Source organism: Dysidea avara, chromosome 1 (genome assembly GCF_963678975.1).
Source record: "Dysidea avara chromosome 1, odDysAvar1.4, whole genome shotgun sequence".
Taxonomy (NCBI): Eukaryota; Metazoa; Porifera; class Demospongiae; order Dictyoceratida; family Dysideidae; genus Dysidea; species Dysidea avara.
This window is the reverse complement of record NC_089272.1, coordinates 53,193,186-53,210,274: the sequence shown is the minus strand read 5'-3', so window position 1 is coordinate 53,210,274 and position 17,089 is coordinate 53,193,186. Positions and strand designations below refer to the sequence as shown.

Genomic DNA, 17,089 nt, shown 5'->3' with positions numbered 1-17,089 from the left:
GTCTAACAGATGTAGGGAAAATGGTTTGCTGTGATAGATGTGAAAATTGGTTTCATGAAGAATGCATTGAAGCTGCAGTACCAGAACTGACTTCTGAGGAGTGGTATTGTAAATCCTGTATACATAAGGTGACATCTATGTAGCTCAGCTGTTTGATTACAGATATTTCACTTTATCACGACTTATAGCTTATTTAAGTACCTGTTTTAACATTAATTTTGTTGTATTGCTGTTTACCAGCAAAAATGTTAGTGTATTGTACATTATTACAACTGAATGCATCATGGTGAAAAGTTGTAGTTAGCTACACAACAAGTTTGTAGGTCCTTGTGAAACATGTAACCATGTAGCGACCAAGAGATTATTTGCATATGATTGATAATATTTGTACATAAGTAATTTGTACTCGTTGACCAGGTGTAATAGATAACAGACCTTACATTATACTTGTATTAACAATAGCATGCAGGAAGATGTATTATAGGTATACTTAAAATCATCAGTTGACATTGCTCTGATTACTTCTTTATGTAAATTGTTCCAAGGGTTAATATGAACATCAAAGTTCTTCCCCCCTATATATATATATAGCTAATGAATAATTCTTAAAACGTATACATGCACTCTCAGTGGTTCAGTGGGTAGCTAGCTATTAATTGAAATCAGTATGATTATTACACAGCACTGTTGCATACCATCCCATTAGTATTGCCATTTGAATGAGCCCTCTGGGCATAACCAGCCGGAGCTGACTGCCCACTATAGTTATAACCACGTAAATAACTAAGATGAATTTAATATAAAATAAAACTGACTGTCAGTCTGTGTCTCTATCGGTCTCTGTGAAGGTTCAATTTCTTTTAGTCAGCCTGTCACAACGAAACCTTGGTCGAATCACCACAGTGAGCACCACAGCTCAAGGACGAGCGTTCTCACGTGCGATCTCATACAGCTGAAATCCATTATAACTTTCTCACTTCTCCAATACCTCGTTCAATACTTTTTTGGTACTGCTGCCAGCTCTCAAGGTCCCTGGTTGCATGGGAATCCATTGTGTGAAATCAAAATTGAAATCACGGAAATCACAATTGAAATCATGAAATCACAATTGAAATCATGAAATCACAATTGAAATCATTGATTTCAGAGAAATCACTGTGATTTTGAAATCTCGTACGCCCTTCTAAAAGTGGCGGACCACTCGGGGTTTCCTAAACCACCATGGCAGCTAGACATGTGATAGTTTGATAATTCCCACAAATTTACCGCAATCCTAAATATGGAAACCACATTTCCACAATGTTTACACAACTATGAGTCAACTATGCAATTGTGTATTATTATATTATTATTATATTATATTTATTACTGTGCAGCAATCAGAAGATTATAACGCACAGGTGTGATCATAAAAGTTATTTAAGTTATTACAAAACACATTAGGGGTAGAGGAATTAATTACATCAGCAGGGAGTTGGTTACATTTTGATGGTTGATGGGAAAAAGGAAAATTTGTATGCATCAATTAGAGTCATTGGATATTAATTCCAACTGTTAGTAATTGTATACCCAATATAAAGATGGGCTGTGCAATTTAAAACATTCACCTTGCTATAAAATGCATTGGCCTTTAATGCATTTTACAATGATAACACCCATTTTTAATGCATATTACAATGATAACACCCATTTTTTAATGCATATTACAATGATAACACCCATTCTCAAGCGATTTTGCTTCTTGTAGGTTCACTTTTCCATTGCTCTTCTGACTTAGTTTCTGCAAGGGTAACCAATGTGTTAATTGTGTTAATAAATATCCAATCTATTCATGTTAATACATTCACTTGGAAACCCTATATCATTACCTATGTTTAACCACAGTATGTTAAGTTCATGCCAGAGCAACAACGTTGTTGTGTACCACTACGCACTTGACTTACTGTGATCACATAACTGCACAAGTATGCATGCCTATATGATAAATCTGAAGCCATACTATTGCTGACTATAGCATGCTGTACACTGCCTATAGTTGGATATGTCAGAGCTATATAGTACAAGGTACATTCAATGGTAAGGAAACAATACACAGGTATTTGCTAACTCTGATAATATTAACTGACTACTTAACAACTACTGTACGTGACTGACTTTGATATACATGTTTAGTACTGCGTAATACCAAGCACCACCAGCACATCTTATTATCATGTTAGCTATCCATAAATGGATTTATAAAAAGTAAACAAACTAGAAAACTACTGTTTTTACCTTAGTTTCTACCATATCCATTGAGTCCAAATAGAGATCTCTCTGTGTTTAACATGCTGGCTTGTTTGACTCTTGTTTCTTTACTTTTTTCAGCAATCTCTATTCCCATGTTTTAATTTTTAAAATTACTTTTACACTATAATAATATACTTCGCTTCATCATTATAGCCATCAGCATGGTTTGAATTGTGCAACTCGTCTTTATATTGGGTACAGCTGCGCCCCGGGCCTAGAAATAATTATATAACCAAGTACTAAGAATAATACGAAACGCGGTTAAAATTACGTCATAAATAAATAAATAAATAATTAAATAATTAATAATTAATGTTTGAGAAAACTACGAGGCCTAGAGACATGAACTAACCGGGGATAGATTCGCCTATGAATGAAGGCACAAACATATAATCGTCGCTCCTGTTTGTGCTGATGACTTGACCATACGTGTAATTCTATATAACGCCCAGTACCACACCCTTGCTTAATTACTTACATATTGCGCGAAGAAGATTAGTGATGCCCGTGCAGGAGAGCCAGAAGCCACTTGTGTAAACAAGAAGATTACAAGTAAGTTTTTATGTTTGTAACATCTCAAGTCTCCATGCCAGCTGCCAGTGGATTCATTCACGTAAATAAACAATACAAGAAAACATTAAACTGACATATGCCACTAAAGCTCTTTACAATAAGCTTACAGTTACATATAAAATACAAGTGAACAATTTTGTCTTGTGCAGCTGGCATGGCGAACTTTCTTTGTGTTGGTGTCAGGCAATTCAATACGTGCTTAATCTTTTTTGCCTTCACCTGGCGTAGCTACTAGGCTCTAGTGGCTTGGCTGTCTTCCTTTATCTGGTTCATCTGGCTTGCATACGCCTACATCATTGTGTAGCTATCTCCTGCAAGTTGTGTATGCATAACTATAGTGTGTCACCCATCACTATGCCATTGCTACTACATCACTGATGAACCTTACTTAGCTCTAGTTGGTGTTGATATGCATTGCTGTATATTGGCTAATAATTTTTATCTGCATGGTGATGTTGCCTATAATGTATTGCTGCATACAATACTGCAATAATGTATAGTTCTCTCCTGTATGTTTTGTATACATATACTTTGTACACATCACTGTGCCATTTATACCACACCAATGATGTACTGGCACTTAGCTACTGGTGGCCATTAGTTACGATGCCACTATTGTGTTATATCTGTCACTACTGTGACATATTGAGTTGATTTGGGGATAATGCATTCACCACCTAATAGCCTCACGTTGGTGTATGTACTTGGTTGTATGTGACGCGGTCCTAGTAATAATAATAATAATAATAATAGACATTTGATCAGCGGCGGAGGAAGTAGTTGATATGAGGGGGGGCTGGGCTAACCCAGACTTATTTCTATAGTTTGGTTATGCATGTGATAGCTGTATAATTCCACGAACTTAATTTAAATTTATCACAATTCTAAATATGGAAACCACATTTCCACAAAATATACACAGCTAATAATTATAACAAATGGAATGTGCAACTATCGCAATAAGTAGACAAAGTAATATTAATGCCCACACACAACCAAGTGCAACCACCAATGGGACAATCTACTAATAGGGCATGTAAAAACAGTGTGTGCATGGTCATCACTGTGTGTGCATGGTCATCACGGTGTGTGCATGGTCATCACAGTGTGTGTGGGTGGAAAAGATACACATATATACACAGTAGCACATACAATAAACATAAGTGATGCGTTTACAATAGGTGGTGAAGGCACGATTAAAATAATCATCATCCCAAATCAACTTTTGTCACAATAGTGACAGATATAACACAACAGTGGCATCGTAACTAGATTCCACCAGTAGCTACAGTAAGTGCTGGTACATTATTGGTGTGGTAATGGCACAGTGATGTGTACACAGTGTATGCATACAAAACATACAGGAGAGAGCTATACATCATTGTGGTATTGTATACAGCAAATACATTATTGGCAATATCACTGAAGATGGAAAATATTCAGCTATGTAGGTAGCCAATATACAGCACAGTATCAACTAGAGGTCACTGGTAGCCAAATGGGGTTCATCAGTGGTGTGGCAATAGCACAGTGATGGGTGCACACTATATACATACATATTAGGAGATACACAATACTGTAATAGTTGTTAAGGGGGATGGTGCTGGCAAATACTGGGTAGGAATGTGTATCATCTTGTTTACAAACTTAAATAACAGAGTAAAACATGAGTGTCTTCTACGATTCTCAAGGGATTGCCATTTCAATCTTATTAGCTTGTCAGTTATTCTGTCTCTATGGTTCCTCCTCCAAGGTTTATTTAATACAAACCGTGCAGCACGATGTTGTATCATTTCTAACTTGTGGATTGATGTTTACTGGTAAGGGTCCCATATAGCAGAACAATACTCAATGGATGGTAAAACAATCTGTTTGTAAGCACGCTCATTAGGAGTATGGCAGGTTAAAATTAGCCAGGTGAGCCAGATGAAGAAAGACAGCCAAGCCAACCAGAGCCTAGTAAGCCAGGTGAAGGCAAAATATACAATACAAGCAAACATTAAAACATACTTGTATACAGTACCGTAAAGTCAGTGGCTAAAAAACAATTTTTTTACAACTAGCCCAAACCTGAGACCGGGGGGTATAGCACATATAAACAAATTTGCTTTTGTATTAGAATTACATATTTTGTATTTTGTGCTCTATAGTATCACAATTGTTATGTAGTGAAATGTCTGCAGTGAAGGGAATGATTGAAGGGATTTCAGGGGCATGCATATTTAATTGTGGCAAGGGGAAGCAATTGGAGATCACTGACTGAAATCTGGAACTAGGAAATAGCAAACAAACTTACTCTGATGTACAAGCCAATACTTTATATTGTTGTATTAGTTTTAAAGCAATTATTTGATGTCTATAGTGGACTGTGAAAATGACCATAACTTATATAAGTTGCAATTTTAGTGGACCACAAATGGAAATTTTTGAAAATGGCCATCTCAAGATTGGATCTTGAGGTACTTTTAGTCAAATTTCTGCATTACACTGTAAACATGCACAGCACTTATAACTTTTGACCCTATTCTTTTCTGTGGTGCAGCTTGTATTTTAGTCTGACTTTTACAACTAGCCAAATCACCATTTACAACTAGCTAAAAGTCATTTACAACTAGCTTTTTGGCCACAACTAGCCTCTTTTTTAGTCCCTGTGTAAAGTTATAATCAATCAATCAATCAATCAATCAATCAATCAATCAATCATACCACGCTGTTTACAATACATTTACACACAGCCAAGCCAACCAGAGCCTAGCAAGCCAGGTTAAAGAATATAAAAAAATAAACGGTACAAACAAACATAGCTACTGCTATTAATCTTCTTCCTCTTCAGCCTTGTTTTGTGCAACTGGCTGTGCGAACTCCCTTCGTGTTTTGTGTAGGGCGTGGCCGCCTTAATTAAGCGTTTGTGGTGTGTGTTATATGGAATAACACGGCTTTTTAGTCACCAGCACGAAAATGAGTAAGCGCTATACGTTTGTGCCTTCATTCAATGGCGGTTCTATCACCAGATAGTGCATGTCTTTTATAGATGTTCTGCAGAAACTAAATGTTTAGCATACACCAGTATAGTGAGACCACTGTTGGAGTATGGATCGGTAGTATTTATTATTATTATTATTATTAATTAGCAAAGCCCACCAGGGGCAACACGCTAATGTGCATTACAAATCACAAATTGTTTAGCTTATCTATAATGTTCTTAAAAGTGTCAAGGTTAATTGTGTTAATGTTGTCAATTTTCAAGTTATTCCAATCAATAATTGTTCTTGGCAGAAAAGAATACTTATATAAATCAATTCTGGATTGCAGCTGTGCAAATTTGAGGGGATTATTGGCACGAGTATATGATACAGGGGTTGGCTGGGGTAAACAATGGTTTGGTAGCATCAGTAAGTTTCTTACAATCTTGAATAATAATATAAGTCTAGCATTCCTTCTCCTACTTTTTAAACTTGGCCATTGAAGGTAATTAAGCATATCTGTATGGGACCCCTACTTGCAGAAGGAGATACAAAGTATAGAAATGGTACAACGACGTGCTGCTCGTTGGGTCAAGTCGGACTACCGATATAACAGTCGTGTTACATCTATGCTAGCAGATCTACAATGGCCATCACTTCAACACCGACGATATGTGACTAGATTAAAACTCTTCTACAACATTGTTTACTCCTCATCAGTCTTAACAGTCCCAAATTACTTCACTAACACCACATATCCCACCCGCCACCACCACCCCCTTCCACTTTGAGATTCCGTTTGCTAGAACAGATCATTATAAATTTAGCTATTAGCTACCCCAAATCTATCCGCGATTGGAATAATTTACCAACTGACACAATAGAATCCCAATCTCTACAACTATTTATAGATAAATTATAACTGACTCTTATCTATGTGATTTGAAATGTTTTTCCTTACCTTAACATATCAGTTTGTAACTGTGTTTTCAGTAATCATGATCATAATCATAATGTCTGTATGCCTTGTAGTTTTCGAGTACATTAATTAATTACTTATTAATTAATTAATTTATTATTTATGATGTAATTTTGACCGCATTTTGTATTATCTTTAGTACTTGGTTGTTAATTATTTGTTGTATTGTGCAGACCTCAAGAAGAGTGTTCTGCACAAAAGAAACAATAGTACAATTACAATCATAGCCACATAATTACTAATTAAATAGTCTCTAGGTTGTGCTTGAATTGTTCAATCTCTGTAGAGTTGAGCATGTGCTGGGATAAGGAATTCCAAATTTTGATAGTGGATAGAAAAAAACTTAAAATTTGTAAGAGTTAATCCTTGTCATTGGTAACATAAATCTTTTATGTGTCCTCTAGTGTGGTATAGATGTCAGGGTTGGGAATAAGGAGATCATCAGTATTTATATCAACCCGGCAGTTTATGATCTTATATAACATTATAGCCTTCTGTTCATATCTACATGTGGGCCAGCTCATGTTGGATAACATTTCAGTCACACTTGCGTACTGGGAATAATTGTTAGTTACAAATCTCGCTGAACACCTTTGAACATTTTCGATGGTATCAATGTCTCTCTGTATGTGGGGTGACCAGAGAGTGCTTACATATTCTAATATAAGAGTCTTGTAACAATTACTTTTGGTTTGGGGGGACACTTGCTTATATTATGTTGTAAAAAGCATTTTACATTATTGGCTTTCTTAGTTATTTGTTTCCATGCTCAAAACTTCAGCTGTGAAAGGACTGCCTTAAAACACAAGTACTTAACTTAGTAAAGAATGACACACAGAATACAATGTCGAATTACGTATGTTAGTAGCTAAAGGTTGTCTATTAGCTAAGTACTAAAGTTTTGGCTAGATCATTTCTATGAACTGTATAAATTTATCACAATGCATTTAGGGTTAATCTGGAGATTAAATGTTCCTATATTAGAAGTCCTACTTGTGACTATTGGAAACTCAGTTGACAAAGAGAATGTAGTGCAATGAAAACTGTGTTTAGTGCATATTTTATTAGTAGGTATTCATTTACTGTAGTTTCCACTAAATCTATTGATCTCTATTGTTTTTAGGTGGACATAACTATATTGTTACTGCTCTGTATTAGCAGTCCATCGCATACAAAATGGGTTCACCCTATCAATAGGCAGATCATTTATGAACCAATGACACTCAACTTGAGGAATAACAGATAAATAGTTTACTGCATGCACTATGAAACACTAAAACAGGTGGTTACATTAGTCAGTAAAATAAACAGACAGCATATATCATGGGATTATTGTAATGATCAGCTTAACTGATGACTTTATGTAGATTATTAGGCAAGCTCCACTGGATTAGAAGTGACATAACCATTTCACCATATTGAATAACTGAGTAGTGATAACCTATAAGTGTAGTGTGCAACTACAGAAACTACCAATCGAGGGTTAATTACACACATGTCATTATATTAAGGATTGCACAGTAAATCGTCATTTTGTCTAATCATTGCCATAGTTACATAGCAGGCACAATAGCTTACAAGTGTATACACAATTATACTAACTGTCAGTTCTGAGTAGATGACTAAGCAAAACTTTACTATATAATACTTTTAATAATTCCCCTTATGTAAACAAAGTTTACAGGAGCTATCCCATGTATAAACCACTTTCAGTTTCCTATTTCAAGGCTATATTATATTATAATTCCTGGAACTGCAAATTGTCATAATTTTGCCATTGTAGACACACATGTTTACATGGTCATATTCACTGTGGTTTAAAATTTATACACTTGATCTGACCAACAAAATTAGTACTCATGTAAGGCGACCTTTTAATTAGCTACTATATAACATAATTGAGTGTTGTGTGACATGCTTAAAAAGTACTTGTGTTTTTAAGGCAGTCATTTCACAGCTGAAGTTTTGGGTATGGCAGCTACAGACATGTGATAGTTTGATAATTCCCACAAATTTACCGCAATCCTAAATATGGAAACCACATTTCCACAATGTTTACACAACTATGAGTCAACTATGCAATTGTGTATTGAATATTATATTATTATTATATTATATTTATTACTGTGCAGCAATCAGAAAATTATAACGCACAGGTGTGATCATAAAAGCTATTTAAGTTATTACAAAACTCATTAGGGGTAGAGGAATTAATTACATCAGCAGGGAGTTGGTTCCATTGGATGGTTGATGGGAAAAAGGAAAATTTGTGTGCATCAATTAAAGTCATTGGATATATAGTTAATGCTAGCTGTTAGGAATTGTATACCCAATATAAAGATGGGCTGTGCAATTTAAAACATTCACCTTGCTATAAACTGCATTGGCCTGGTAAAGAATGATGTTGTGTAGTCACACACACTGTTTGCCTTTGCGAGTAATCATGACTTGCATTAGCTTTCTGTGAAGATAATATTGATGGCTATACATAATGATGAAGCATCTACATAATAATTTGGAATACAAGCTTAAGCAAATACCGGCAGAACATAAAACTACCTTGAAGGGTTGTACAATAACTTGATTGAAAACTTAAGCTTTGCCTGTTGTGTAAACTTTAGAGTTAATCTGAAGTTTAAATTTTCCAATTTTCCTGTATTAGAAGTCCTATTTGACTATTGGAAATTTAACAAGGAGAATGTAGGCAGCTATTGTCAGCATATGGTTACCTTTTTCCCCTTCTTCTTTGGCCTGCTCCACTGCCCCTGGTCCATCACATACAAAATGGGTCCACTCTTGGACCAGACCAGTTACCTTAGAACCGAATATCCTATCAATAGGCAGGTCATTTGTGAACCAATATGCTGAAGAAGGTGCATGGTTACATTAGTCAGTAAAATTAAATTAATGTAAACAGACATGCAGCATATATCGTGGGATTATTGCAATGAACAGTTTAATTGATGACTTTATGTAGATTATTAGGCAGGCTCCACCGGATTAGAAGTGACATAACCATTTTACCGTGTTGAATAACTGAACAGTGATAACCTCAGCTAATTGTAGTGTGCAACTACAGAAACTACTAAGTACTGTATAATATCAAGCACCACCAGCAAATCTTATTATCATGTTAGCTATCCATAAATGGATTTATAAAAAATAAACAAACTAGTGTAAAAGTAATTTTAAAAATTAAAACATGGAAATAGAGATCGCTGAAAAAAGTAAAGAAACAAGAGTCAAACAAGCCAGCATGTTAAACACACAAAGATCCCTATTTGTACTCAAATAAACATTTATACAGAAGCATTCTCAGTACTTATTTGCATGGAGAAACTACTGTTTTTACCTTAGTTTCTACCATATCCATTGAGTCCAAATAGAGATCTCTCTGTGTTTAACATGCTGGCTTGTTTGACTCTTGTTTCTTTACTTTTTTCAGCAATCTCTATTCCCATGTTTTAATTTTTTAAATTACTTTTACACTAATAATATACTTTGCTTCATCATTATAGCCATCAACATGGTTTGAATTGTACAACTCGTCTTTATATTGGGTACAGCTGTGCCCCGGGCCTAGAAATAATAATAATAATAATAATAATAGACATGTGATAGTTGTATAATTCCACGAACTTAATTTAAATTTATCACAATTCTAAATATGGAAACCACATTTCCACAAAATATACACAGCTAATAATTATAACAAATGGAATGTGCAACTATTGCAATAAGTAGACAAAGTAATACTAATGCCCACACACAACCAAGTACACCCACCAATGGGACAATCTACTAATAGGGCATGTAAAAACAGTGTGTCCATGGTCATCACAGTGTGTGTGGGTGGAAAAGATACACATATATACACAGTAGCACATACAATAAACATAAGTGATGCGTTTACAATAGGTGGTGAAGGCACGATTAAAATAATCATCATCCCAAATCAACCTTTGTCACAATAGTGACAGATATAACACAACAGTGGCATCGTAACTAGATTCCACCAGTAGCTACAGTAAGTGCTGGTACATTATTGGTGTGGTAATGGCACAGTGATGTGTACACAGTATATGCATACAAAACATACAGGAGAGAGCTGTACATCATTGTAGTATTGTATACAGCAAATACATTATTGGCAATATCACCGAAGATGGAAAATATTCAGCTATGTAGGTAGCCAATATACAGCACAGTATCAACTAGAGGTCACTGATAGCCAAATGGGGTTCATCAGTGGCATGGCAATAGCACAGTGATGGGTGCACACTATATGCATACATATTAGGAGATACACAATACTGTAATAGTTGTTAAGCGGGATGGTGCTGGCAAATACTGGGTAGGAATGTGTATCATCTTGTTTACAAACTTAAATAACAGACTAAAACATGAGTGTCTTCTACGATTCTCAAGGGATTGCCATTTCAATATTATTAGCTTGTCAGTTATACTGTCTCTATGGTTCCTCCTCCAAGGTTTATTTAATACAAACTGTGCAGCACGATGTTGTATCGTTTCTAGCTTGTGGATTGATGTTAGCTGGTAAGGGTCCCATATAGCAGAACAATACTCAATGGATGGTAAAACAATCTGTTTGTAAGCACGCTCTTTACGAGTATGGCAGGTTAAAATTAGCCAGGTGAGCCAGATGAAGAAAGACAGCCAAGCCAACCAGAGCCTTGTAAGCCAGGTGAAGGCAAAATATACAATGCAAGTAAACAATACAAGCAAACATTAAAACATACTTGTATGGAGTACTGTAAAGTCAGTGGCTAAAAAAACTATTTTTTTACAACTAGCCCAAACCTGAGACTGGGGGGTATAGCACATATAAACAAATTTGCTTTTGTATTAGAATTACATATTTTGTATTTTGTGCTCTATAGTATCACAATTGTTAAGTAGTGAAATGTCTGCAGTGGAGGGAATGATTGAAGGGATTTCAGGGGCATTCATATTTAATTGTGGCAAGGGGAAGCAATTGGAGATCACTGACTGAGATCTGGAACTAGGAAATAGCAAACAAACTTACTGTGATGTACAAGCCAATTCTTTATATTGTTGTATTAGTTTTAAAGCAATTATTTTATGTCTATAGTGGACTGTGAAAATGATCATTTACAACTAGCTTTTTGGCCACAACTAGCCCCTTTTTTAGTCCCTGTGTAAAGTTATAATCAATCAATCAATCAATCAATCAATCAATCAATCATACCACGCTGTTTACAATACATTTACAGACAGCCAAGCCAACCAGAGCCTAGCAAGCTTGGTTAAAGAATATAAAAGAATAAACGGCACAAACAAACATACTGCTATTAATCTTCTTCCTCTTCAGCCTTGTCTTGTGCAACTGGCTGTGCGAACTCCCTTCGTGTTTTGTGTAGGGCGTGGCCGCCTTAATTAAGCGTTTGTGGTGTGTGTTATATGGAATAACACGGCTTTTTAGTCACCAGCACGAAAATGAGTAAGCGCTATACGTTTGTGCCTTCATTCAACGGCGATTCTATCACCGGATAGTGCATGTCTTTTATAGATGTTCTGCAGAAACTAAATGTTTAGCCTACACCAGTATCGGTGAGACCACTGTTGGAGCATGGATCGGCAGTATGGGACCCCTACTTGCAGAAGGAGATACAAAGTATAGAAATGGTACAACGACGTGCTGCTCGTTGGGTCATGTCGGACTACCGATATAACAGTAGTGTTACATCTATGTTAGCAGATCTACAATGGCCATCACTTCAACACCGACGATATGTGACTAGATTATAAACTCTTCTACAACATTGTTTACTCCTCATCAGTCTTAACAGTCCCAAATTACTTCACTAACACCACATATCAGTCCCACCCGCCACCACTACCCCTTCCACTTTGAGATTCCGTTTGCTAGAACAGATCATTATAAATTTAGCTATTAGGCCACTCCAAATAAATTCTCTGTTTCCCGTCCACCGCCCGCATCTGGTTACTGTCAGCTCTAAATATTCCATTATTCCGTATTCTTCTATTATTTTCCGGTTATTCTTGCATACTGACAGGCTTAGTAAAGCTCACGTGTCAGCAGTGCTATCAAGTCAGCACAAACTTCACGTTTGTGTTATTTTTGCAATTTAAAAAGGAAGGAACAAGCTTAAGCATGCTTTTATGCAGCTTTATATATATATATATTGTTGTGCCAGGCAAATACTGGGAAAAGCTGCCATTCTTATAATGAAGGAATGGAAATGGACCACCCGCCCCCATGCAAATATGCTTGAGTCCAGGACGGGAAACAGAGAATTTATTTGGAATGGCCTTAGCTACCCCAAATCTATCCGCGATTGGAACAATTTACCAACTGACACAATTGAATCCCAATCTCTAGCTACAAGTATTTATAGATAAATTATAACTGACTCTTATCTATGTGATTTGTAATGTTTTTCCTTACCTGAACATATCAGTTTGTAACTGTGTTTTCAGTAATCATGATCATAATCATAATGTCTGTATGCCTTGTAGTTTTCGAGTACATTAATTAATTACTTATTAATTAATTAATTAATTATTTATGATGTAATTTTGACCGCATTTTGTATTATCTTTAGTACTTAGTTGTTAATTATTTGTTGTATTGTGCAGACCTCAAGAAGAGTGTTCTGCACAAAAGAAACAATAGTACAATTACAATCATAGCCACATAATTACTAATTAAATAGTCTCTAGGTTGTGCTTGAATTGTTCAATCTCTGTAGAGTTGAGCATGTGCTGGGATAAGGAATTCCAAATTTTGATAGTGGACAGAAAAAAACTTAAAATTTGTAAGAGTTAATCCTTGTCATTGGTAACATAAATCTTTTATGTGTCCTCTAGTGTGGTATAGATGTCAGGGTTGGGAATAAGGAGATCATCAGTATTTATATCAACCCGGCAGTTTATGATCTTATATAACATTATAGCCTTCTGTTCATATCTACATGTTGGCCAGCTCAGGTTGGATAACATTTCAGTCACACTTGCGTACTGGGAATAATTGTTAGTTACAAATCTCGCTGAACACCTTTGAACATTTTGGATGGTATCAATGTCTCTCTGTATGTGGGGTGACCAGAGAGTGCTTACATATTCTAATATAGGTTTAACAAGAGCCTTGTAACAATTACTTTTGGTTTGGGGGGACACTTGCTTATATTACGTTGTAAAAGGCATTTTACATTATTGGCTTTCTTAGTTATTTGTTTCCATGCTCAAAACTTCAGCGGTGAAAGGACTGCCTTAAAACACAAGTACTTAACTTAGTAAAGAATGACACACAGAATACAATGTCGAATTACGTATATTAGTAGCTAAAGGTTGTCTATTAGCTAAGTACTAAAGTTTTGGCTAGATCATTTCTATGAACTGTATAAATTTATCACAATGCATTTAGGGTTAATCTGGAGATTAAATTTTCCTATATTAGAAGTCCTACTTGTGACTACTGGAAACTCAGTTGACAAAGAGAATGTAGTGTAGTGAAAACTGTGTTTAGTGCATATTTGTGACTGAATCTTGAAAAATCATCCATATGGTCATGCGTGAAATAATTAGAATTTTCGTGTTTAGTGGATTGCTAATAAGAGCAGGGCACAGTTTTGAAAATATTTCAAGAATTTTCTTGTAATTTAATGTATTGAGAATGGCTTAAAAACCATCAACAAATAGGGTTTGTGATTTGAGCATTAAATATTTTAGGTGTCAAATGCACCCATAAGGGTGATTTTCCAAAATTCGGTCACATTTTATCAGTAGGTATTCATTTACTGTAGTTTCATCAGCAGCCACCATCAGCCACCCAGAGCCCTGAGCAATTAAAGACGTGGGCTGGATTAAAGTGAATTACTCCATTATTGTACAAAATACTGGTACATAACATAACTTACTAACCGTGTTATTTTCACCAATGTCTGTCCTCTTCCGACTATATAGTCGATGGATGGGATTATCCAAGGGATTCTCCCTTTGAGTAACTCAATTGTGTAAAAATAATGGGAGGCAATAAATAGAAGCGAGATCATGTGATTACAAAAAACACCGTGCAGTATTGTGACAAGGAGTGAAGGACAAGGATTATTATTAACTCTTCCAGTATAGTGGGATGGACAGTTAACAATTGGATTAACTTGTGTAACTATTGGTGCAGTCAAAACTCAAATTGGAGAGTAAGGCGAGATATTTGAGGCATTAGCACCCGCCTAGCCACATAGATACTACTAAGTGATAGTTCAAATGGTATGGAATGCTTATTCAGTCAGCAGTTGTTTTCTTTTATTTCTAGGCTGTGGCACTGGAAGAGCACAATCATCACGTGATACAACACCAAAAGCGCCTCGTGCTTTAATTAAGGTTTCTTCCAAGTCTAGTATTATGACCATAGACAGAGATGTGTATATGGAATAAGAAGGTCAATAGCTAGCATTCACTTAGAGTAAGGTTAAAGAACATTGGTCATGCATACAGTAGTGTAGGTAATGAAAGTATACATAGTGATGCATACACGTTTTTACAATGGTCTATTGATGTCCATATGAAGATAGACATGTGTATGTGTGTTGCATGGTTGAAGGTTTTCCTGCCCAGTGCCCTGGCATGGCAAAAATTCTGGCTATGCCACTGACAGTTCCACCAACCTACCCTTTGAAATCACAGAAGTACAAGAAAACAAAGACCTTGGTATTTGGTGAACTAGAGATTTGAAACAGTGTCAGAAGCCGAGGCTACAGCAAAAGCTATGCAAGTTCTTGGTTTACTAAGAAGGTCCTTCAAACTTATTCTGTTGACTTGTTGACTTTTTTTGTATAAAATGTATGTCAGACCTCACTTGGAGTATTACATCCAGGTCTGGAGCCCTTACTTAACGAAAAATATACAGAGACCTGCCACCAAGTTATTACCAAGTTCATTTGATTTACTGTATGAAACTAGTATAGAGAAACTTTCACTGTACTGTAGATATCAAAAGGGAGATCTAATGGAGAGGCCTACAAGATATTGAATGTTTACTACGGATACCACCGGAGGTCATCACCATAAACTCTTTAAATTTCGATCTTGACTGCTAGCGAGGCATAATTTTTCCACCAACAGAGTAGTGAGTTTGTGGAATTCTCTTCCAGCAGATGTCATTTCTGCACCAACGGTAGCATTATTTAAGAAGAATCTTGATGATTTATGGAGAACAACAGGATATGGGCACTCTCAAAGGCCTGCGGCCCAGCTTGACAGTTGTGTGCTGCCAAGCAATTAATAATAATAATTACGAAGTGGATATTTAGCCGGTCACCGTGCAAATATTTATTTAGCCGGTCGTTTGTTGGGCCTATAACTCTAGTATCAAACACACTAGTTGTACGAAGGTAAGTTTTTGGGTGAGTTCGAGGCGAGCTAGCCCGCCTCGAACTCACCCATAAACCTACCTTCATACAGGTAGTGAAAGTCATCATTACGTTTAACAGGCAAACGTCAGGTTAGCGTTAGGGTCGGGTTCAGCTTTGGCCCGGTTTCTTCCTCACTGGTATGGTTAGACTATAATTATAGTATTTTATATTTGTAACATTTAAATAGTACAAAACAAAAGGAGTAGCCAGCAAGCACTGGTGGTACAGTGGTAGTGCGTTGGTACTCTAAACCTGGATGTGTGGGTTCGAGTCTAGCTTACGTCACACTTTTTTCTTCGTTTCTTAAGCTTTTTTGTGTTACGATTTTGTCAAAGTTTTTTTTAAATTGCAATGACCGGCTAAATATCAACAGCCTAATAATTATACAACCAAGTACTAAAGATAATGCGAAATGCGATTAAAAATATGTCATTAATAATAATAGCTAATTAATAAAGTTTGAGAAAACTACAAGGCCTAAGGTTTTGCACTCACCAGGAATAGAATCCATGTTGTATGAAGAGACAATCGTATAATGGACGAATGTTTTTGTGGAGGTGATAGAAACCGTACGACAATTCTATTTAGCGCCGATCAAAACAGCTAGCACGTGATGCCCACTACAATGCAGTTAATCGACCAGGCGGATTCAAACAGCGATCTAGACGAACGAACTACTGATCATTTGTTTTCGGAATTGTTGCCAGTTGGCACACCAAGTCTAAAGTCGTCATGCCAGCTGCCTGCGGATGCGCTCCATGTAAATTGAGGCAAGTAATTAAGGTGGCCACGCCCAACACAATAACACAAAGGAAGTTTGCTAGGCTCTATAGTTGGCTCAGTTGGCTACCTCTAGTGTTTGTAAATGT

At 36.2% G+C, this 17,089-nt stretch overlaps 3 long non-coding RNA genes across 7 annotated transcripts in view; 2 read left to right on the top strand and 1 right to left on the bottom strand.

The window, feature by feature from the left end:
* The window catches only part of LOC136268922 (uncharacterized), a 77,988-nt gene extending 64,662 nt beyond the window's left edge, over positions 1 to 13,326 (bottom strand). The window contains exons 1-2 of one of the 4 annotated variants that reach the window (XR_010707153.1): positions 2,275 to 2,530; positions 2,155 to 2,219 (exon numbers count right to left, since the gene is read on the bottom strand). This is a non-coding gene — a long non-coding RNA (uncharacterized lncRNA). Of the gene's footprint in view, positions 1 to 2,154; positions 2,220 to 2,274; positions 2,531 to 13,255 lie in introns of those variants that run through there. The other 3 variants (XR_010707148.1, XR_010707154.1, XR_010707151.1) reach the window with 3 other exon arrangements.
* On the top strand, positions 2,292 to 5,240 carry LOC136268963 (uncharacterized). 2 transcript variants are annotated; one of them, XR_010707167.1, is made up of 2 exons: positions 2,292 to 2,841; positions 5,013 to 5,240. It is a non-coding gene; the product is annotated as an uncharacterized lncRNA (long non-coding RNA). The 2 variants fall into 2 exon arrangements; XR_010707164.1 differs by lacking the exon at positions 2,292 to 2,841 and adding an exon at positions 2,866 to 4,152.
* LOC136268949 (uncharacterized) lies at positions 10,637 to 14,273 on the top strand. Its single transcript, XR_010707158.1, has 3 exons — positions 10,637 to 10,831; positions 11,706 to 12,743; positions 13,125 to 14,273. It is a non-coding gene; the product is annotated as an uncharacterized lncRNA (long non-coding RNA).
* The last annotated feature ends 2,816 nt before the right edge of the window (positions 14,274 to 17,089 follow it).